The sequence below is a fragment of the Macaca mulatta genome, chromosome 17 (assembly GCF_049350105.2).
Source record: "Macaca mulatta isolate MMU2019108-1 chromosome 17, T2T-MMU8v2.0, whole genome shotgun sequence".
Lineage (NCBI taxonomy): Eukaryota > Metazoa > Chordata > Mammalia > Primates > Cercopithecidae > Macaca > Macaca mulatta.
In genome coordinates this window covers 13,893,353-13,916,144 of record NC_133422.1, presented here as the reverse complement: position 1 = coordinate 13,916,144, position 22,792 = coordinate 13,893,353, and the positions used below count along the sequence as shown (strand labels likewise).

Below are 22,792 nucleotides of genomic sequence, written 5' to 3'. Positions count from 1 at the left end.
TTTTAAAAATAAAGTTACCATATGATCCAGCAATCCTAACTCTGGGTTACTTGAAAAGAATTAAAATTAGAATATCAAAGAGAAATTCACACTCACATTCACTGCAGCATTCCTTGCAATAACCAAGATATGGAAGCAACCTAAGTATCCATCAATGTATGCGTGGATATGAAAATAGGATAAAAACATACAATAGGATATTATTCAGCCTTAAAGAAGAAGGAAATCTTGCCACATGAGACAACATGAATGAATCTGGAGGACATTATGCTAAGTGAAATTAGCCAGGCACAGAAGGGCAAATAGTGTATGAGTTTACTTATATGAGGTATCTAAAATAGTCAAACTTAGAAACAAAGAATAGAATGGTGTTATCAGGGACTGGGGAAGGGAAAAAAGGAGAGTTGCTATTTAAGATGTAAAAAGTTTTAGTTCTACAAGATGAATTACTTCTAGAGATCTGCTGTAAAACGTGGTGTCTATAGTTAACAATACTACGTTGTCTACTTAAAATGTTAAGACTAAAGATCTCATGTTAAATGTTCTTAATCAATTTTTTTTAAAGACTCTTAATCCTGGTACCCAAGTCCCTGGGTCTCAGTTTGAAATTCCTTGAATTCCTTTCTCCCAAGTTGTCTAGACCCTGGTCATGCAGAGAAAACCCTTGCAGAGTGCTCTGGGTGAAATGCAAGTGATGTCTGCCTTCCCACTCCAAAACACTCTTGATTCAGCTCCTAAGAGCATCAGCCAACCTACTTACAAAGACTAAACAGCTGCCCCCTGGAGAGACTGATGCTTTGTGAAGTGGTAGATACATCAGGTTGTATGGAAGCACAGTCTTGGTTGCCCCACTCTACTTTAGGTAAAAGCCCAGTATCAAGGGTTCTCCTGGCCCTGCTCTTTGCCTTGTAGGTAAGAAATCTAGAAATAGTTACAACTCTGTACCTCCCTCACTGACTTCCCCTTGATATCCCACTTGTAAAACAGGACTAAAAATAATATCTCTCTGTTAGACAAAGCGTGTAAAAACACTAGCGCCTATATTCTTGGAGTAATGCATGTTTCTACAGGTCTGTTAATAGATTGACGGGGCCCATAGACCCTAAACTGGACTTTATAAATGAAGTCACTGACCATGCACCTTGTCTCAGCAAAAGCTGGAGATGATGTGCGTGTGCGTGTGTGTGCGTGTGTGCGTGCGTGTGTGTGTGTGTGTGTGTGTGCGTGTGTGTGCGTGTGTGTGTGTTATCTTCTGTGAAAGGATAATCAAATCAGAGCCTGGTGCAGGGGATATGGAAAGTGTACTTGATTGTGCCCCAGCAGGGAGAGCATTACTCATTGTGACAAACCTTCTTCTCCCTGGGAGGTGATAATGCAGCTGTTATTACTTTTTATAATCTACCCAAGAAGTGCTAACATTGAGATTTTTATTCAAGAATTTAAACAAATTCAAAATAATGGAGCAGTCTAATAGACCAAATTGTTACATGCAGTCAATGCAGTCTTACTCAGAGAACTAGCATTGTTTTTTGACATTAGGTGATATATTGGGGTAATGAAATTTTTAGTCCTTGGTTTTTCAATTTTAAGAATATTGCTATTATTTTGCATTCTTGGGACTCTGCGTTGACTTAAAATCTGTGTGATTCACAAAAGAACTTGATGAATGCTGCTAGGCCCTTGCTGGTATAATTTAGATTCAAATGAAATATATGTGGGGTTATTTTTATTTAACAAACTGGCCTTAACCAAAAGTTTTATTTTCTATTTTCCTTCAATAACTCCTCTCCTAACCTTGTACAAAACTAGAAATGCGAAGAGATACGCGTTTGTATTTTAACTTTAATTAAAATAGGCAGTGAGGCTGTGGAAAACTTCTTTTCTGTGTATGTGCTGGGATGGGGGCATATTTATGGGTTTAAAATTTGTGTTGAAGAAGGAAAGTGGAAAATGCCACAAACAAAAAATAGCAATGAGAAGATGTTGCCGGAATCATGAACTTTTAATTTAGCACCATCCCATAAGAACTTACTGAATACACAAACACGTACAGCATTTAAATGTTTTTATTTTGGTTTAGAATTGAAACCAAAATGTTAAACACTTTAAAAATGGAAATAGACATAATTCTCCTTCAAGAAACTTCAGATTAACATAAAATACTATTACTGTCATTTAGCAAATGTCTTTAATATTTTCAATGCATTTTTAACCAATGAAACCTTATTTTATTTCTATGACTCCCTGGAAGATAGGTAAAATTATGTTATTAGCCATTTTTCCCTTCGGGAGTCTGAGGTTATCTGAGAAGACAGCAAACTATATTTACTGAGGTACCATTGTTTTTACTAGCTATATATTGAATCCTTTTTAATGTTCAAAACTCGCCTATAAAGTAAATATTATAAAGGACTCTGAGGTCCAGAAATATTAAATTATTTGCCCAATGTCACATAGATGGTAGGTGTTGCAAACAAGATTTAAAATCCAAGTCGGGTACAGGCATGATGGCTCACACCTGTAATCCCAGCACTTTAGAGGGCCGAGGTGGGAGGATCTCTTGAGCTCAGGAGTTCAAGACCAGCCTGGGCAACATAGTGAGACCTGGTCTCTAAAAAAAAAAATTGTTAAATTACTTGGGCATGGTGCTGTGTGCCCAAAGTCCTAGCTGCTTGAGAAACTGAAATGGGAGAATTGCTTGAGCCCAGCAGTTTGAGGCTGCAGTGAGCTGTGATCACACCACTGTACTCCAGCCTGGGCATCAGAGTGAGATCCAGCCTTAAAAAACAAAAACCCAGGTCAGTATGATTTCAAAAATCTTCTATACCAGATTATCTACATAGAATGTTAAATTACATGCCCCTGAAAGGACTAAACTACTCAGTTGAATAGCATTAAATAAATTCAGGTTTTCCTGAATCCTAACACCATGCAGAGGTAGAGGAAATAAGAATCTAAAATAGTAAAATGCTTTGGCAAAGATTATATGTCTCAGATTTAAAGTATAATAACTGTCAAACAGTTAATAAATTCAGTTGTAATTATGAAAGGTTATGGAGTTTTGAGGGGTTTTATATTTGAGCCTTAAAGAAGGAGTGAGTGAGACTGATCAAAAGTTACGAAGGACTGTTATAACTTCAATTTTATGTATGTCTAAAACAGTGTTTCCCAAACTTTGGTGCACATCAGAATCATCTGAGGAGCTTGTTAAAGAGATAGCTGCTATAAATCAACTCGTAGGAATTTAGCCTAAGGTAGCATTTCCTGAATGGTAATGTGAGAAGCTAAAATATGATCTGAGAAAGGAGGGCTCCATGGACAAACAAGAGTGGGAAATGGTGTTTGTGTAAATCCTACAAGTTGGTTTTATATTTAAATAAGGTTCAAATGTGTGCATTGAACAGGAAGGACTAGGACAGAGGGTCCTAAAGATAACACACAGCCCTGGGAGGGAAGGATCCTAGAGATTTAGCATCTCTGAGCTGCAGAGGAAAGAAAAACCTGCAACAGCAAGCTAAAATAAGATCAGAGGCTGACACAATTGATTTCTGCATCAGACTGAAAGGACTTAGCCAGAGGCAAAAATGAAGGCTGGGACGTGAGATGGCGAGAAGCGAGGAGCGAGGTATAACATGGGTGAGGTTGGATGGTTCAGGCTTTTAATTCAGGAGTTGGATGTTTTGTGCATTAATGTGCGTGCTTGCTGTCTGTCTGTACGTGCAGTGGACAGCCACGTGGTGGCTGCTGTTGTCTACCGGTCCACATACTGTGCTTATTTCAAAGACTGTCTGAAGGTTCTCCTCGTATGGGAAGCTTTCCCTGGATTTCTTCACCTCCCCAGGGACCTTCTGTCTTTTAAGTGTCTTTGCATTTCCCTTTTCCAATTTTCCTCTTGTTACTTGATTTCAAAATGTCTGATACTGGTCCACAGAAAGATGATAGCAAAACTTTATGTTTATCAAACACCTGGTAATAAACAAACCCAACACTTAGCAGCTTAAAGCACCAACTGTTTGTATTTCTCATGGTCTGGGGGTGATGGTGTGGTTTTTCTGCTGGGGCTCTGGGACAGGCACAGGACCAAAATGCCCTCATTCACACAGTTGCCGTCTTGAAATTCTTAATAATTTCATCTTTAAGTTTGTATTTGGTAGGTGAATAATGAGGTGACAATGGAGCAGATGTTGGTGACTCAGAGCCCACTGCCCCAGAATAGCTTCCTGGCTCCGCTCTCCTGCTTTCTGACTCCTTGGGTCCCAAGCAGCTTCCCCTTCCCCATAGCTGCCCCCTGATCACCGCTGCTCTCTGTCCTGTCACACTGGTGGGTGGAAGGCCAGGGTTCTGCTACTACCCATGGCCCCTGACAGGAACCTGGGAGCAGATGTGGGGAAGATCAAAGTCAGAGCTGCAAAGCATATTGGGACATTCACTATCCTGGGATAGGGCAAGGGGCCTTTGGTCCCACCTGGGCTGACAACATCATGGCATGTTTGGTAGATGTCTTGTGACCACAGTCAGTCAGGTCCTGAGCCAGCCTGGGCACAGAATCTCTGGACCTAAGGAAAGCAAGACTGACTTCCCTGCCCCTGGTTGGGGTTCGAGTTTTTCTTTTGCACTGGACTTGGCAAATTATGTGGTTAGTCCTGCATGCTGGCCTCCTTCTGGGAGCTCAGCTTTGGCTGCTGGCTATTGTGGGGGTGGGGAGGGGTATCTTTGTTATTCTCCATATGGACCTTCTGGTGTTATAGCAGTGGAGGTCCAGAAAGAGTGTAGCAAGAAGCCAAAACAGAAGCTGGAGATTTATTAAGGATCATCCTTGAAAGTTACACAGCATCACTTTTGCCACATTGTAGTCATCAAAATAATCACAAGGACAGCTCAGAACTAAGAAGAGAGGAAACATACTCTACCTCTTCAAAGGACTGTGGCAAGAACACAGGTAGAAGAGCATGTAGGACCCTTTCAAGTACTATCCAGCTGAAAGCATCCAAAGAGTGTAATGTTTAAGAACGTGCCCTTCGGAGTGAGTCAGTCAGACGTGGGTTCAGATCTCTGCCCTACCACTACCTAGGAACTAAACTCTAGTTTCTCTGAGCTTTAGTTTCCTCATTTGTGAAATGAAGGTAGTTGTGATGGTTAAATAGGATATGTACAGTGTTTGGCAAATATGCAATGTTCTACGGGACCTACTGTTACAGGCGGAGTCACCTGTGGTGCTACAGGAGAGATAAAAGCTTCTACTATGAAAAACTCTAATAACCATACATGTATTAATCATTCCTTTGGTTAATGTGTTTAATAGTGAATGAAAGTCAAGTTGGCTATGGCTAAATATTTACTGAAAGGTGTGGTTGCCCTTGGGTAACCAAGAAGTGCCCATACTGTTCAACAATACAAATAACAATGGTGAAACTAACATTTTAACATGAAGCAATTTTTGGAAACTTGACCAACAGTCAATTTTGATAGAGCGAAAGAGAACATGAAGATGCTACATACCCATTTCAGAAACCCGGGTCCCACTGAATAAACAAAAGGAAAATCTGGGCACCGAGGACTCGTTTCTCTTCTTGAAGAAGGGTGGTGATGAAGAAATAGGCGTTGGGCAACCCATCTTTTGCTTAACTTAACGTAGTATGATAGAAAATTCCTCAGTAAATGTTTAAGCTGATGTTTTATTATCTTCTATGTGTTCTCTGACATTATGTGGAATGCACACAGTTGTTGCTAAATCTGAGAATATCTGACATTTAGCCTCTGCACAACCATGGCTTGCTTAATAGTAAAAAGAATTTATACCTCCTCAGCGGACAACAAAAATACATTTTCCTCTAAGCCTAAAATCACATTCTGATGCTTACTTTCATTCGAGTAAAGATAGTTATTGTGATAATAAAAAAATTAATATAACATCTCAGGGAATCTGTCATTGTTATAACTGGAAATGAACCAATGAAGAAAAGGTGAAGAGAGACCCTTCTGGCTAAATTGACTGAAACATTCTGCAACAATGGAGAATAATAAAATACAATTAAGACTGAAAGTGACCTGAGGCTCTAAATCAGAGTATTTAATGGAACATGAAGACCAGATAAAGGTCAGCAACTCAGAAGTGACCTCCTGGTTAGAATAGATAGGTTAGAAAAGATCCCAAACCTCTTTAAATGTGTGTAACTTATCACTTGTGAAATGTGAATTGTTGCTCAATTTGCATTGAAGTAAAATCAAATTTTTCATTTATTAAATTGACAAAGATTTTTACAAGGTAACACTCAGTACTGGCAAGGGCATAGTGAAGAAGGAAATGGTACTGGTGGGAGTTCATGTTTCTGAAAAGTAGTTAGCCCAGAATTTATCAAGTAGTACATGAAAATTTATATCTTCTTATCCAGTGATTATTATCCAGTGGTTATCCTTCTAAAAGATCATCTTTAAAAAAATTAGAGCTATCAAAATAAGATGTGTGCAAAAAAATGTTAAAGACAGCAGGATTTTTTTTCTCTCTATCTACGAATGAATTTATGTTGAAAACATGAGGCTGCTACAACAGTGAAACTTTCAGAGCAATGTAAATAGCCACAACAATAGGAGGATGGTTTAATCATGACACATCCCAGGAACAATATATGCTGCCACTTAAAACTAGGTTTTAGAAGACCCTTAATAGCACAAGAAGAGTTTTCACAAAATGATATTTGGTTTAAAAAAAAAAAAAGGCAGTCATAAAATTACAGAGCATTACTCTTTTCACTAAGGGCCTTACGTAAAGCAAGTGGAAGAGGGAAAGATGGAAGTTGGCAAAGAGCATATAGATCTATCCAGAAATACCTCCACCACTCTAAGCACCTCCAGATAATACAGCTCAGCTACAAAGAGGAAGATACAGGCAGTGGGGACCAAGGCCAACTTCAGGAGCAGTAGTGAGGTGCAGAAGCTCTGCCATTGCTGGTTGACTGAGATTGAAATCAAACTGTGGGATGAAGGGTCAGGGCCTTGAACAGCGATGCATCTAGAAGCCATGTTAGAAATCAAGGGACTTTTGTCTGTTTGTGCTTCTATAAAAAATACCAGGGACTGGGTAATTTATAACAAATATAAATATATATCTGAGTTCTGGAGGCTGGAAGTTCAAGGTACTGGCAGGTTTGGTGTCTGGTAAGGACTCTGCTTCAAAGATAATACTTTGTTGTGGCATCCTCTAGAGGGGATAAGGACTGTGTCCTCATAGGACAGAATGGATGGAAAAATAAAAAGGAGCCTAGCCAGGCAGACCACTTGAGTTCGAGACCAGCCTGGCCAACATGGTGAAACCCTGTTTCTACTGAAAATACAAGAATTAGCCAGGTGTGGTGGCACACTCCTGTAATCCCAGCTACTTGAGAAGGCTGAGGCAGGAGAATCACTTGAACCTGGGAGGCAGAGGTTGCAGTGAGTTGAGATCACACCACTGTACTCTAGCCTGGGCAACAGAGCGAGACCCCATCTTAAAAAAAATAGCCAGCTAGTGTCCTCCAGTCCTGGTATAAACTTGATAATCCCAATGACATGAAGGTGATGAAGTCTGCACTCATGACTCAATCACCTCCCAGAGGTCCCACCTCTTAATACTCTTACATTCATCATTAACTTTTAACATATGAATTTGGGGGAACACGATCAGACCATAGAAAGGAGGGTGTGATTTTTTTTTAAACAAAATTTGGAGATCCATTTCAACTCCTGTTTTTCAGAAAGCCAGCAAGCCATAACCCCGTATTTGCCATTAGACCAAAAACTTGGCCAAGAGTTCTGCACATCAACATGTCTTCCAGTTTGCAGTCTGATAGGCAGATTGTAGAAGAATTCAAAAGACATGAACAGGAATCAAAATTCACAAACCCAACACATTGACTCAACAAATATTTAGTGAGGTCTTACTATGTGCCAGGCATTCTTTTAGTCCTGAACATCCAGAAGAGAATACAGCAAAGTCCCTGCTCTCATGTGCTTATATTCTAGTAAAGAGAATTAGCAAATAAATATGTATGTCAGGTGGTGATAGCGGCTATGGAGAAAAACAAAACAGTAGAGCAGAGTGAAAGGGAACAGAGTAATAGAGGCTGATGTGATCATAAAAGACTTTTCTGGTAAGGTAATAAGGTTAATAAGTTTGAAGGCCTTTCTAAATTAAGTAAAGAGTTAGTCATGTGGATGCCTGAGGGAAGAGCATTGCAAGCTGAGAAAATGATATGTGCAAAGGCCCTGAGGGAACAGTGAGTTTGGCATGCTTGATAAACAGCAAAGAGGACATTGTGACTGGCACAGTGAGAGTAAGACAGAGAGAGATAGAAGCTCCAGAGCATCCGGAGATAAAGCCAAAGACAAGATCACACAAGGTCTTGTGGGGTAGGTTAAGTTTACGTGAGATGGAAAGACATCAGGGGTATAAGCAAACTAGATTAAATAAAAGAATACTGTGGCTGCTGTGTGGCCAACAGACAGATGAAGAGCAAAGGAGGAAGCAGGGAGATCCATTGGGAGACTGCTGCAGTCGTCCACAGACATATCATGGTAGTCTGTTAGCAGTGGAGGTCATGAAAGGTGATTAGATTCTTGCAAACGTAGAGCCGTAGGCTTGGTAAATAGAGGAGAAATGAGTTGAGAGAAAGAGAGGAGTCAAGAATGACACCAAAGTTTTGGGAGACGGCATTTATCAAGATGGGGAATTACTATGTCAGACAATATGAACATTTCTAAACCTTTCAATACATTGCAAAGGCATTCTCAAGATAGATTATATTTTGATTGGTTCTTAAGACCATCTGATTTGGAAACATTCCAGGCTGCTACAAGTTTGGACCATTAAGGAGTTGAGAGTAGCTGTGATGCTTGGACTTTTTAATTTGAACCAGGGATGTGGTTTTCCTGTATAAGAAGAGTCACATATTTCAGAATTATCTAGCATGTAGTAGACACTCTGTTTTCACTTACTGAAATATTGGGAAATAATGGAAGGATCACAATCTTCTTCGTTAAGATTTAATATTCTCCCCCACTTCAGTGATTCTACTCTTCCTCCATTCCAGTCTTCATTCTATTTTCTCTTCTTCCCTCTCTTCAAAGCCACTGTTCTAGGATTTCAGGCTAGGAATCTCTTTCTTTTTTATTTATTTAGAGATGGAGTCTCGCTCTGTCGCCAGGCTGGAGTGCAGTGGTGCAATCTGGGCTCACCACAACCTCTGCCTCCCGGGTTCAAGCAGGAATCTCTCTTTTTAAAAGATCACATTAGATGGTCAACTACTGTTATTTTGACAAGGTGGTAGGCAGAAGGGAGAAAGTAGGGTGAAGAGAACATGAATAACAGAGTCCTAGCACTTTGCATATCTGCAGACTCAACTGAACACAGATGGATTTAAGAGGATGCAGAAGACAGAGCCTTTGGAACTAAACTAGACCCATCTGATGTGTGTGGCACAAACCGAAGTGTCAGACTCAAGAGTAAGCACTGAAAAAGAAATCCAGTCTGGTTCTCAAGAGTGTGATCCAATCCTGTTCTGGTTTTAACCTCAGTGTGACCTGAAGTTCAGAGCACCATAAGGCATCAGCAGAACCTATGTCATTTCCAATATTTCAGAACCTGCACTGCGGTTCAGCTTCCAGACATCTCATTTACCTCAAACTAGACCACCAAGCTGCTGTACAAGTCTCATCATTATGTGAAAATTTCAGCTATATGTGAGACTATAGCCTCTGGGATCAGAGTCCCTCATACTCACAGTGAAATGCAGCAAAAATATTAAAAAGAAAGTATCTCTAAAATCCCAGTTTAATGCTTAGGACCACATCAAGTTGTAGTCCAAACTGAGTCTAGTCATTTCTTTATCATTCTTTTTTTTTTTTTTTTTTTTTTTTTTTTTTGAGACGGAGTCTCGCTCTGTCGCCCAGGCTGGAGTGCAGTGGCCGGATCTCAGCTCACTGCAAGCTCCGCCTCCCGGGTTCGGGCCATTCTCCTGTCTCAGCCTCCTGAGTAGCTGGGACTACAGGCGCCCGCCACCTCACCCGGCTAGTTTTTTGTATTTTTTAGTAGAGACGGGGTTTCACCGTGTTAGCCAGGATGGTCTCGATCTCCTGACCTAGTGATCCGCCCGTCTCGGCCTCCCAAAGTGCTGGGATTACAGGCTTGAGCCATAATCTTTGGCAATCATTTTAGTTATTTGTTACTGGGCTTGTCTGTCCTCCCCCTTAGGAAGTAACACAGAGGAAGTCAGGAAGCATGTGTATCCTGTTCAACATGAAATCCCCAGTGCCTAGCACATAACAGACACTCCATAGTTATTGGCTAATGAATGAATATACCATTCACTCATTAACAGAAGTTGTGTCAAAACTAAGGACAAAATTGTCAGCGTATAGAAGATCACAATCATATTATTTAACTATGTCATTATTCATTTAAGATTTACACCATTACTACATCCAAGAGGACTTAAGCTGTCTTATAGAGATGAAAATATAATTCTCATAACACGTTTATTTGCAGGATGTAAAGATGAACACTTTAATACATTATTTTATGAATATTTAACTAAGCAATGCTCTCATTTTTGCCAAGAATCTATGCAATTTGCATTTGTGATCCTGTAAGTCATTTTTCAGCCCATTCTGCTAAAGAGTGGTGCTGTTTATTTGAGTTGCAATGATCTCATCTTTTCAAGATAAAATCCAGGTGATGCATTTATTAGAGTGTTACAGGCTTTCAGGCAAAAATGCTGTATTCCAGAATTTTTATCTCCATGTATTTTACAATTCCCACGTGGAATTGAGAATGGACAGCACTTTATCTTTCAAACCCAACATTTCCTAATAGGCATTTGAGAAACATCCAATTTAACACGTTGGTAATAATGATGTTTGGTCTCCTGTGATCAATATTCAACGCTTATTGGGTGTTCTGAATGTAGGATTAATGTTCCAGGAGAACAAAAATACACTATCAGGAAATCTAGACGCTTCTTATGAAACCTGATGACCTATTCTTCAGATACTAGTCACCCATTTTAATTGACTGAGAAACAAAACTGGGTTGCCAAATGTATATTTAATTTAAAACCTATCAGTGGGCCTTATCAAACAGAACTTCTGATAGAAAGAGCTATTATTTATGGCATTCAGGTTTGGCCTTTGTCATAGTCCCTTTTGTGCTGCTGTAACAGAATACCACACACTGGATAATTTATGAAGAACAGGAGGCTGAGGAGTCCAAGATCCAGGTTTGGTGTCTGGTGAGGGCCCAGCCTCTGCTTCCAAGAGAGCATGTTGAACACTGCATTCTCCAGAGAGACAAATGCTATTTATCACATTGCAGAAGAGTATAAGAGCAATGAGAGAGCAAGAGGTAAACACATTTCTCCATTTATAATGGCAATAATCCCACCCATGAAGGTGAAGCCCTCATCACCTAATCATGTTTTGAAGGTCCCACCATACTGTTACAATGTCAATTAAATTTCAATACAGTTTTGGAGGAGGCAAACATTGCAATCACGGCAGCCGTTTTACAGACGGTGGTACTTCACCCATCTAGGGGTGGACATGCTTGGCAACAGTTCTTCCCAGAGGTCTGCTATAGTCTGAATGTTTGTGTCCCATCTACAATTTATGCATTAAAATTTAACAGCCATGTGATACTACTAGGAAGTGGTGCCTTTAGGAGGTGGTTAAGTCCTGAGGGTAGAGCTCTCATGAATGGGATTAGTGGCCTTAGGAATAAAACTAGAGGAAACTATCTAGGTCTATTTTGGTCTTTCTATCCCTTCCTCCATGTGAGGACTTTGCATTTTTCCCCAGTGCACCATCTTGGAATTAGAGACCAAGCGCTCATCAGATACCAAAACCACCAGAACCACAGTCTTGAACTTCCAGCCTCCAGTACTGTGAGACATACATTTCCGTACTTTATAAATTAGCCAGTCTCATGCATTTTGTTGTAGCAGCACAACAGGGCTAAGACAGAAATTAGTACAGAGAGCGTGGTGTTGCTATGACAAATACCTAAAAATGTAGAAGTGACTTTGAAACTGGGTAATCAGTAGAGGTTGGACCATAAAGATATGTGGTATTTCATTATAGCAGCACATATGGACTAAGACACTCCTACTTTCAGATTTCCCTTCTTTTTCTTGTAACACCTCCAACACTTTTTAACATTGACTTCAGGATCAGTATAAAAGTCACTTTCTACAAAAACATTTCTGGGTCCTTACTTCCCACCCCCAGAACCCCACATGTATATTTCCTCCTATGTGCCCATAGTGTATTTCTTTCCCCTAACAAAGCACTTATTACACTTATTTTAATTCATATTTAACTGACTCTCATTGTTGGATCGTTGTGTCGTAAGAGCAGAGACCAAATCAGTCCTGCACATCTGTGTCACTCTAACAGCAAACAGGAGGAAATTTAGACCATCTTTGTCAAATGGATTTAAAAAATGATTGAATGAATAAATTCCTCAGTGAATAAAGAATTTGCCTCCACCTCTAAGAACAGCATGCAATACACAATGTCCTAGTACTCTTGCATGTCATGCCATGCTGTATTATTGATTACTGCAGCCTCTTTGGGAGTCAGAACCTCTGTTACAAGGCATACAGTACAGGGTAGCAGAAGCCAGCTCTTGCCTACATCCCTGTTGCAGGAAATACCTCAGGAAATAACTCCAGGCTTCAGAATGGGCCATTCACACAAATACAATCCAACCCAAATATATTTTACCTCAGAGAAATTTCTCCAAGTGTTTTCAAATCATTGATCAGTTTGCTTAGTGACTAATGCTGTGTAACTTTAGGACTTTCTGCATGTTTTCATGGATATATCAAAGCAAAGTTGAACATGGGACAGAAAACAAGGTGCTTTCTTTGGCCTTACCTGGTCTTCTTTCAAACATTCTTTTCCTTACAGAAGGAATAACATGTAATGTAAGAAATTCTCCATCTTTCTCTTGTGAGAGCAATGTCTCTAACAACTTTATTGCTGTTTCTGTCTTGTATTTCTTTTCTTTGTAATTAGTTTTTGAATAGATTAATATAAGGCTAGAACATTCAATGTATCCCTCGCCTTTACCTGAGCAAGTCTTTGAGTCTGTTTCTCTCTCTCTCTTTGCCTCAGTCTGTGTACTCTGTCTTTGTGCTGAAGTAATGGTGAGAATTATATGAGTCTCCCTGGCTTTTTGCCTAGAAGAGAACAATTCACAGATTGAATTTACTTGAAAAAAATCTTATCTGCACAGAAGTTATTGACCATGCTATTGTGCTTCCTATGGTATGATCAAAAAGCTCCAGTGGCTGAAGAGGCCTTGGGCTTTACTGCTTAACCATTTCATGCCCAGCACATGTAGATTATATATACTCCTTAATGCTGACCCACCCTAAACTTCATTCTCAGTAGCATTAGGGAAGGTTTTAAGGTTGTAAGCTAAATGCAACTTACTCAAAATTTTTGCTTACTTGAAGCCCTTAATTTGCTTAAAATATATTTAGTCTATATACTATGTGTGAGACACTAAATCCTAGAATTACAAAGACCAATAAGAAAGAAATTACAGGCTAATGCAGGAGATGGAAAAGAAAAGAACCAATTAAAATGCAGGCTAAGTGTTATAACCCAGATAATTATAAGGCTTGGGGCATTTAGACTGGACATTTCCCTAAGGAGTATTGATGAGTTTTTTGTTTTTTGCTTTGTTTTTTAATTATCTTAACTATTTTTAAATGTACAGTTGAATGGTCTTAAGTATATTCACATCAAAGAGTATTATTCTGAAAAAAGAATAAGAGGAAGTGATAACTTTTTTTAATGTTCTTAGAACACCAACTTTGAGGACGCGGGCATATTTGCTTTGAGTGATGTTTGCCTGACTCTTTGGCATTTATTACTCTTGCCATTTTGTGCTATGAAAAATAACTTTTAAATCTAGTAAAAGAGATTTGTTTACTAATCTCCAAACAAATTTCACATTTCCAATCCCATGTCTCTGATCATGCATTTTTCCTTATATAAAATGCCTTTCCCTTCTTTTCCACATACCCACAGCTTTGATCAACCTTGCCCTCAAGGCACAAAGCAAGCCACCACTGAAATCTGCGTTCTTAGATGCTCAGACCGCCTACTTCAAGAAATGCTTCTCATACCTGACATCCATGCCACTTGTTTGAAACTTAGTGTATGCTATCTTGGAATGTTATATAATAGACCCATAAAATTCTCACCGTTACTTCAGCACAAAGACAGAGTACACAGACTAAGGCCGGCAGAGAGAAACAGACACAAAAACTTGCCCAGGTAAAGGCGAAGGACACATTATATTAATATGTTTGTTATACACACACACACACACACACACACACACACATATATATAAACGTTTAATGTATATATCTTATCTAACTACCTAAGTTACAAATCTCTCAAGGGATGGGATTGTGCTTGGCTAATAAAGCACATATGCTAAGAACCTGAAGCATACATTTAAAATTCATTGAGCACTTAGTATGGACAGATATTATTTTCCTAATTTTATGACAGGAATACTGAGATTGAAGAGACTAAGTGGTCTGCTAGAGGCAGAGCCAAGACCAGTACAATTTGCAAGGAGGTGCCACATGGCATAGCGGAGTGAATATGGGCTTCTACAGAGATAGAACGTTCTATTCCACTTCTGGTAACTGCCATCTGAATGGTTTGGGCGAGTTATTTAACATCTCAGAGCTTCAGTTATTTCATCCATGTAATCTGATGATAATGCCTACTTTGTAAAGTTATTGGAAAGACTCAATGAAAGGAATAGCACTCAGTGCCTGATAGGGCCTCAACAAATGATGGCTATTACTACTACTCTTACTCCTACTACTACTGCTACTACTACTATGCTGCTATACTGATCTTACAGGCTTCTATGCTTATTACATGTCCCTGATGCCCAATGTAAGTACCTAGCGCATGGTAGGTTCTCAGTAATGGATGTTGCTTTTGGCATCCACACACTTATCTATAAGCCAGGCTGATATTCAGGCAGTGTATTTCAGCTATTTCAGCACAATTACCAATTCTTTATGGCTGATGTCTCTTCTGACTCAGTCAGTGTCTGTTTTGATTGATCGGTTCCTTCCATATGTGTTATAAAATATTTTGCACAACACCTGTACCAATAATATTGTGGCAGCATTGTTTAAGTGTTTCACCCGGCATGGGTAACCACCCATGACTAGTGGTTCTACCTTTCTCCATCGGCCAACACTGGCCCGAGAAAAGCCTCCCACACAAACAATTAGTAGGCTAACATGGTTTCGAAGGCTGTTCACAGTCTGTATAACATTACCCATTTAGAGCCAACTTTGGGTAAGGGTTTTCTGCAAATACCATACCAGCAAGCTGGATATCAGGAAGACAGCCTGAAGTTGGGTTTAATCAACCACCAGCTACGGAACTGATTTCCTTGTCACTGTGGTTCAGGAATTCCTATTTGGCCACATTTCTGACATATCAGACATTTTCTACATGGCATTTAATTGAATTTAATTTATGATCCTTTCTCAATAATTGTGATTCCAGGCTCGTATGTGCTTTGAGAAGAGGCACAGCGTAGCTAGTTGGCTACTCAGTCATCTCAGATAGAGCTGCTCTTCAGGTCTCAGGGAATTTTGCGTTGTACCCTGGACCTTAACACAACCAGGCAGGTTTTTTGAAGAAGCGGGCAGAAGCAAAACTCCACTAAATATCTGGAGGCTAGGAAAAGGTAAAACCGCTGAGCCAGTTAAGACTGTGACCTGTGTTAACATTATTCTTTTGAGTAAGGCTGCGTGTACCAATGGAGCAAGTGTAAATGCACACAGCGGCTTTTTTAAGTACCTCTGCCTCAGGTGCCAGGGAATTGTTCCTGGCAATAGTAGCCCCTTTCACCCTCTTTGCAGCATTCCTCTGACAAAGAAGGTATTGTCAAAATCCAAGCTGAAAGACTGTGCTGCTTGGGGGAGCAGTAACAGTGATTAAGGGGCATAAAATGCAAGCGTGCACTTGTAATAAAATTGCCCTGACTTACCACCTGGTTAGTGTCTGTGATTGCCACGGTATGCCTCTGTGATCAGTCTCAGCATAATGAAAAATAGCAACAAACCTTTGCTTTCCACGTGGCTTATATTCGGAGTAGATAGAAGTGTTTTCAGGGCTAAGGTGGTAATGGAGAGGAATCCATGATGCAGAGAATAGCAATTGATGCTTATTCATGGATAAAGGAGAGCTTCTCTGGGTGAAAGATATATCAGCTGGAAGACTCCCTACACACAGGTCTTAGTGATTTAATGTCTCTGCTCAAATGTAAAAGTTGTACTGTGTTTCTGACTATCCCATATTTCTGAGAGATTGTATCATTTTCTTTGAGAAGTAGTATAGCTTTACTGCAGGTGGGAGTCAAGAAAGGTATAACTTTTATGGAATAGAATTAGACCACACACACACACACACACACACACACACACACACACACACACACACACACACACGCCATGAAGTAGGAAGGCCACTTCTTGTTATTTATCCTAAGGAAATATTCATGGATGCATGCAAAGGTTTATTGTAAGGCTGTTCATTGCTAACCATAGAGTACCCAGATGTCTAACAGTAGGAAATTGGTTTAAAAAAAAAATTGGCACTTCCATATAACGGAATATCATGTAGCAACAGAAATAGAAATACTTGTAAAAAATCTTGGGTAAAAAGAAACATGTTTCTAATATTTTAAAACATATGTATATTTATATAGTAAATGATAAATCTGGAAGAATATACATAAAATGTAAACAATGATCATTTTGGGCAGTAGATTTTGGTTGCTCATTTAGTTTTTTTGTTTTGCTTAATGATAAAAGAAAATGCAGTATTGCTAATTAAGGAAACATTTTTTGTTTCTTTATAGGGAAAAAAGGAAATATAATAACTATAAAAATAGGAGTGTGAATCATTTGTGAACATATATAATTACACTCAGAGCTATATACTTGTCTCTGTATATGGCTATTATTTTACATTAATATATGGTATAGGTTTAAATTTCAATTTTATCTGATTTTTTTTTAGGCTGTGCACAGAAAAAAATTATCAGAGCCACACAGCAATATTATTCATTTAGGTTTCCTTTTTTTAAAATCATGTGTGCTCCTACCATAATGGATAACTTACTGCTTCCCAAACACATCCTGTATATTCCCATCTTGCATGCTATTTTTCCTCCTTGGAATATCTTTTCTCATATATCCTTGTAAAGTCCAAGTTAAATCTCACTTTGTGAGGGTCACTCTAATTCTCCTAACTCAGAAATAGATTTTAATTCTCATCTCTCTAGACTTTTGATATTTTGCATCTTAAGTGTGTACCTTCTCGTCTTTAATAGAGTATAAGCTTATGGAAAGCAGAGGTTTTATGAATCTTTGTATCATCTAAAAATGGGAGACACTGACAGAGTCTGTACTTAAATAGTTACTGAATATATAAATGAATTCACCTAATTTTCAGAATATACAGATAGGCGCATCTGACTATTTGCTTGAAAGTCTGACCAATTTTAGGACTGATCTGAATGTGAAACCACAATGAGATACAGACTTCTGACTATTTTGTGATTAAAACAATTATTTCCAAGTTTAATTAGTACTCACTTTTTGAAACCGGTCCTGATGTAGTATATAACTCAATGACTATTTATGTAAAACAAGGTACTGCAAGGGAGGTTCTCTGAAGGACTGCAACAACCACATTTTATATTCCTTTCCAGGAGAATCTTATTTGTAGAGATTCACAGCAGCAAAGGCCAGGAAAATGGTAGCTGAAAATGGCAGTCTTTTGACACTTGCTGCTCAACAGTCTCTCCCTTTCCCTACTCCCACAAGGTCCATGCTGAGAACTTCTGAAATGACGTCTTGGGTTGCAAGCACTTTGCAAACCATAAAGGGCAAGGCAAATGTTAGTTATAATTATGACTATTCCGAGAATGCTTCTACAAAATGCTTGTGGCATGAAATCTTCCAGTTTGAGAAGGTGAGTTTGGTATGCCTGAGTTGGTGCTGCACTGGTTGTTTTCCTTTTGTATTCAAGAACGGACTTCAGGGACCTGCCCTCTGTGGCAAATGACTTGTTTTGTAAATGTCAATGATTCAAAAATGTTTCTAAGAGAGATTCTCACCACATACAAATCAGAGGCTCGGCCAAAATACTGTGATACTTGAGGCCAACACTCAAGTGACTTTTACATTACAACTTTCACTCTGACCTAACATTTCAAAGAAGGCTTCCAAATGATGAACTGACACCCTTTCCAGAGTTCTCATTTGCTCCTCAGAATACAGCAAACTCTGATTAGAGCTTGCAATCGGCAAACATTTTAGTAGCTATGTTTGCATTTGTTCAAACTATTGTTCCATAGAGCTGATTCACATGTGGTTTTGTTTGCAGACAGTTCTTAAGTCATTGGTCCTAAATTTAGCTTTAATCCCTTTGGCAATGAGTTCTGTTTATGGTTCACAATGTGACTTCCTGGTTTGAAAGACCGGGGAAGAAGTAAGCAAATCCTCTAAGATTTATAGAAAAGCACTTTCTATCTCGTAAGCTTTCTTAAAAATTCTGGGAGCCTGATTAAGCTGCCTGCTTCTCAGCGTGATGCCGTGTAGGGGAAGCCAGAGGTGATAGAATTTGAAAATCCCTCTACAGTATAAACCAAAAGAAAGAGAGGGCAAAGAAGGAGATTTACGGCTTCTATAGCTGTCAGAGGCTGTGGAAATAAAGGAGTAGGTCAGTGTATTTTAACCACAAAGAAAATCTGAAGCAAATTCAGTCATTTAGATACTCATTCAGCTCGTCTAGTTTTGAGAAACGACAAATCCAGACTATTACAGTCATAGGATGCTTGTTATCCTGTCCTTTTCTGCTCTAACTCCCTTATCAATGCATACCCACAAATATTATTGTGGGCTTTTGCTTCAGAGAATTACCAGAAAACATAAAATGCCCTATGTTTTAGGAAGTGGTGGTGTCCAAGCATTGGGGCCATCTCCCACGATGAGAAGATCCAATGATCAATGGAATCAGAAACTGACTAAATTCAACCAGATGGATGGTTTAGGGTTCATGTTTCGGAGACAACCTAGAAAACAGCTATGGCTGTTCCTGGCTGTGACTGTTTCAAAACTCACATGGTTGATTTGTTACCATAGCCTTAATCACTTCAATGAAAAGCACTAATTATTAAATTGTTTTGAATCCTTCAGAGCGTAGCTCTATCTCTACTACATCCATCTTTTTGTTATATGTTATAAGGGGTTTTAAGTAAATAATAATGAAATGACAGTGAATTCCAAACAGGGTGACCATACATCCTATCTTCCAACCAAGACATTTTTGAGAGAAAAAGACTTGCTGTTAATTATTTCTCAAGAAAAACACATAAACCATAAACCAGCACTGTCCATGAAATCTTGGTTTTATTTACTTTTTCTCTCTTCTTTTCCTCTTCCCTATGAAAGAAAAAAAAAATGTGAAAGGCTTTGAAATGAGATGGAAAGATTACTGGGTATCTTCAGTGGAAAACCAGGCATTTTGTAAGCACATCTTTCTTGATTAACTGATTCTATAGGGTTTCTGCAACTTCATTGTCTTTGAACAATTGTATATCTTTGTGAAATAACTGAGTGCAGTGGAGATGTTTCTTGTCTATAGAGATGCAAATAAATTGTATCTGGTGGAAATGTAATTGATTTTTCCTGTCTCTCCAATAAGCCAATTTTGAAACTACTTATTAATTTATGTCAGCATTATTTATAAATTATATACGTGCAATCGTTTGAATTCATCTTTGAACAGGTTGTAACTTCTGACTGTGTCCCTCATTAATAAACGAACTAAAATCTTTGACAGGTATTTGGCATGTTTTGACATTTATAAGACTTACCCTGTAAAAATATTTCTTAATATCCAAAATTTATTTATTGTCTTCTTTTTTTTTCCTTAGGTCATCCAGTGGCCAACACATTCTCTATTTCTCCATAAGAGTAGTCCCTGTGTGGCTAAAGAGATTGCACCTTCTGAAATCACTCATTCACATATTTTATATGTATTGTGTATTCCCTAGGTCCCAGGTATTGATATGATACTATACAGAGAAAAGACTGTAGACAAGCAAGAGTGGAATCACGGAGACCATCCAGGAGTCTCTTGTCCCAGTGAGGGGACATGAACTAGCATTAACATACTCTTACTAGAAATAGATGAAACTTTGAAGGAGGAGCTGACAGGATTTTACCAGTGGAGTGGGTACTGGGTAAAAGGAAAGCAAGAAGCAAAGGAAGTACCCCCGCTTTTGGTATAATTAACAGGGTAGTTGGTGGTGCCAGTTTCTAGAGATTGGAAAGATGGTTTGAGGGTTGATCTGAAACACTCATTCCCCCAGCTGCTGAGCATGGTGACAACTGGTGGCTTTCAGCTGAGTTCTTCTTCCTATTGACTGACCTCTGCTGACCAGGGTCACACCCTCTTCTTTATCCAATGACTAGGTGATATGGGGATAAAGTCTCACCTCACTGTCTCAACTTGATACAACTCTGCATGCCATTCCAGCTCAGGGTGGCTCTCTATCCTGAAGCTTTTGTTGTGAGGGTAGCAGCAACTTCTCCCTCTGCCTATTCCTGCTGCCTGCACCCTAGAGCAATCTCCAATAAACTTCCTACCTGCAAATCTCCATCTCATAGGCTCCTTTCCAGGAACTCGACCTACAACAGGGAGCTACAGTTAAAGAATCGGTAGTCTTCCCACACATCTTCCACACTCCTGTAATCAGCTGTCTGAAATAGACACTTGACCGCAGATCCTTACCAATGATTCTTCCTCCCACCACATCCCCACTCCACCAATCCCCTAAAACGAAAAAGTAAATTAATGGCTCTATTGTCCATGGCCAGCCTCTATCAACACATCTTGTATCATGGCCTCTACATTGTTGGCCTCTTCTTTTATCACCTAGCCATAACTTCCACCACAACTTATGTTTTTAATTACAGCACCTATTCCCTGTTTTCTGGAAACTGTGCATTTTCATAACTCTCTCCTTTAAGAAAAGTTCCTGATAACTCTCCTTCGACCTAACCTTCTTTTCTTAGTGGTAAAACTACCTAGATCCCAAAATCTAGTTCAAAGCCATACTCCAAAATCTATCAAATTTTCCTGAAATCTTCCCCAAAGTTTTCCAAAAGGACAGGCCTCCTCTCTCTGTCCTCGTAGCATTCTGTTATTTTTTATTTTTACATGTCTGCATAGTTACGCCATGAGCTCCTTGGGGATGGAGGATGCCTGGCTAGCACAAAGCCAGGAGCATATTAGGATTGAGACCTACTTCTTGATCATCTAATGAGCCCTTGTTAAGCGATTCATTCTCTATCCTCACGTTTCTTAAAAAAAATAGAGTGAATGCTCTTTGTTCTAGATTTGATCTTTGGCCATCAATTGGTTCATTTTTCCCACCTTCTGAACTGGGCAAAAGAATGAAGAAATGAATGTGAAGAATTATCTCTTCCCCTTTATCCCTGAAACTTAAAGCCTATATCTAGCTCTGGGAAACTCCAATAATTTTATTCCTTTTCCTGGCTCCACTCTCGTCTTTTTATTTCTCACAAAACCATATCTATGGCAAACTTTGCTAGGTGAAATGGAGTTTTAAAGTCTAAGTGTGTTGAAGAGACGTACTTGAGTCTCGACTTGCCTCCTTCCTGCCCACCCTGCTATACACCCAGAAGCATGTACCATCTTCAGGTCTTGTAAATGTATGATCCTCTCGCTACTAATTTGGTGACACTTGTAACTAAGAATAAGACATCATCTTTCTCCATGTCTTCTTTGCCTCCTTTTCATGTATAGAGGATCTTCTCTGCCTTGACTCTTTCAGGAACCTTGAGACACCACCTTTGTATGTATCCTCCAAAGAAACCCAGAGTAAAGCTAGAAGAGCAAATATGTGGTCAACTCTGGGGTTCCAAAACTGCTTATTAATGTGAAGAAGGGAAAAAAGAAGGGAGGAATGAAGAAAGGAAGGGAGAGAGGGAGGGAGGGAGAAAGAGAAACAATCTGATCCAGAGATCTATTCTTGCTGCCTTCCAGGCCTGTAGAAGGTGTAAAAAGCTTCCTCTGCACAGAGAATAAGGCTTGTTCAATAGAGAGCAATTTCAAAACTCTGAGGAAAATGTAAAGGAATGAATCTAAGAAGTCAGTACTTCAGATACTCCTTCATACAGCTATAATAGCAAGTCATATTTTTTAAAATGACTCCAGGAAAAAATGTATTTTTTTCTCAGGAAGATTTATTTTCAGATAAATTTACTTTAGACTTTCTTAAAAACTGAATCCATGAAAGGCTGATTTTTATGGTAGAATTGTGTACTTCCTTTGCAAGGATGTGAGCTTATTGAACATAAGGTTAAAAGGAAAATAAGACCTCAGAATTTTCTTACCCTTTAAAAACACACAATGTTTTCATGCCCTTTTGATGAAAAGTGTCAGTGGCATAAAAAAATTAAGGGTACAAAATACATAATAAAAGCTCATTAAAATTTAAAATTCATTAGTTCGGAACTTATGATAATTTTGACGCTGGCTAGGTTGACGTTGTTGTTGTTTTTCCATTGCCTGTGATAAAGTATTTTGAAACTATTAAAAAATACAAATAGGTATTCAGGGGAAGTAGTTAACTCTTTAAGAGCAGAAACTTTTGGAGTATTTTGCC

General features: G+C 39.1%; 1 protein-coding gene across 2 annotated transcripts in view; it reads right to left on the bottom strand.

Moving 5' to 3' along the window:
- Positions 1–22,792, bottom strand: part of RFC3 (replication factor C subunit 3) — a 622,442-nt gene that overhangs the window by 285,278 nt on the left and 314,372 nt on the right. The window contains exon 9 of one of the 2 annotated variants that reach the window (XM_077973676.1): positions 13,101–13,211. The exons of the other annotated variant lie outside the window; for it this stretch is intronic. The gene's annotated coding sequence lies outside the window, so the exon portion shown is untranslated. Of the gene's footprint in view, positions 1–13,100; positions 13,212–22,792 lie in introns of those variants that run through there. 2 annotated transcript variants of the gene reach the window in all.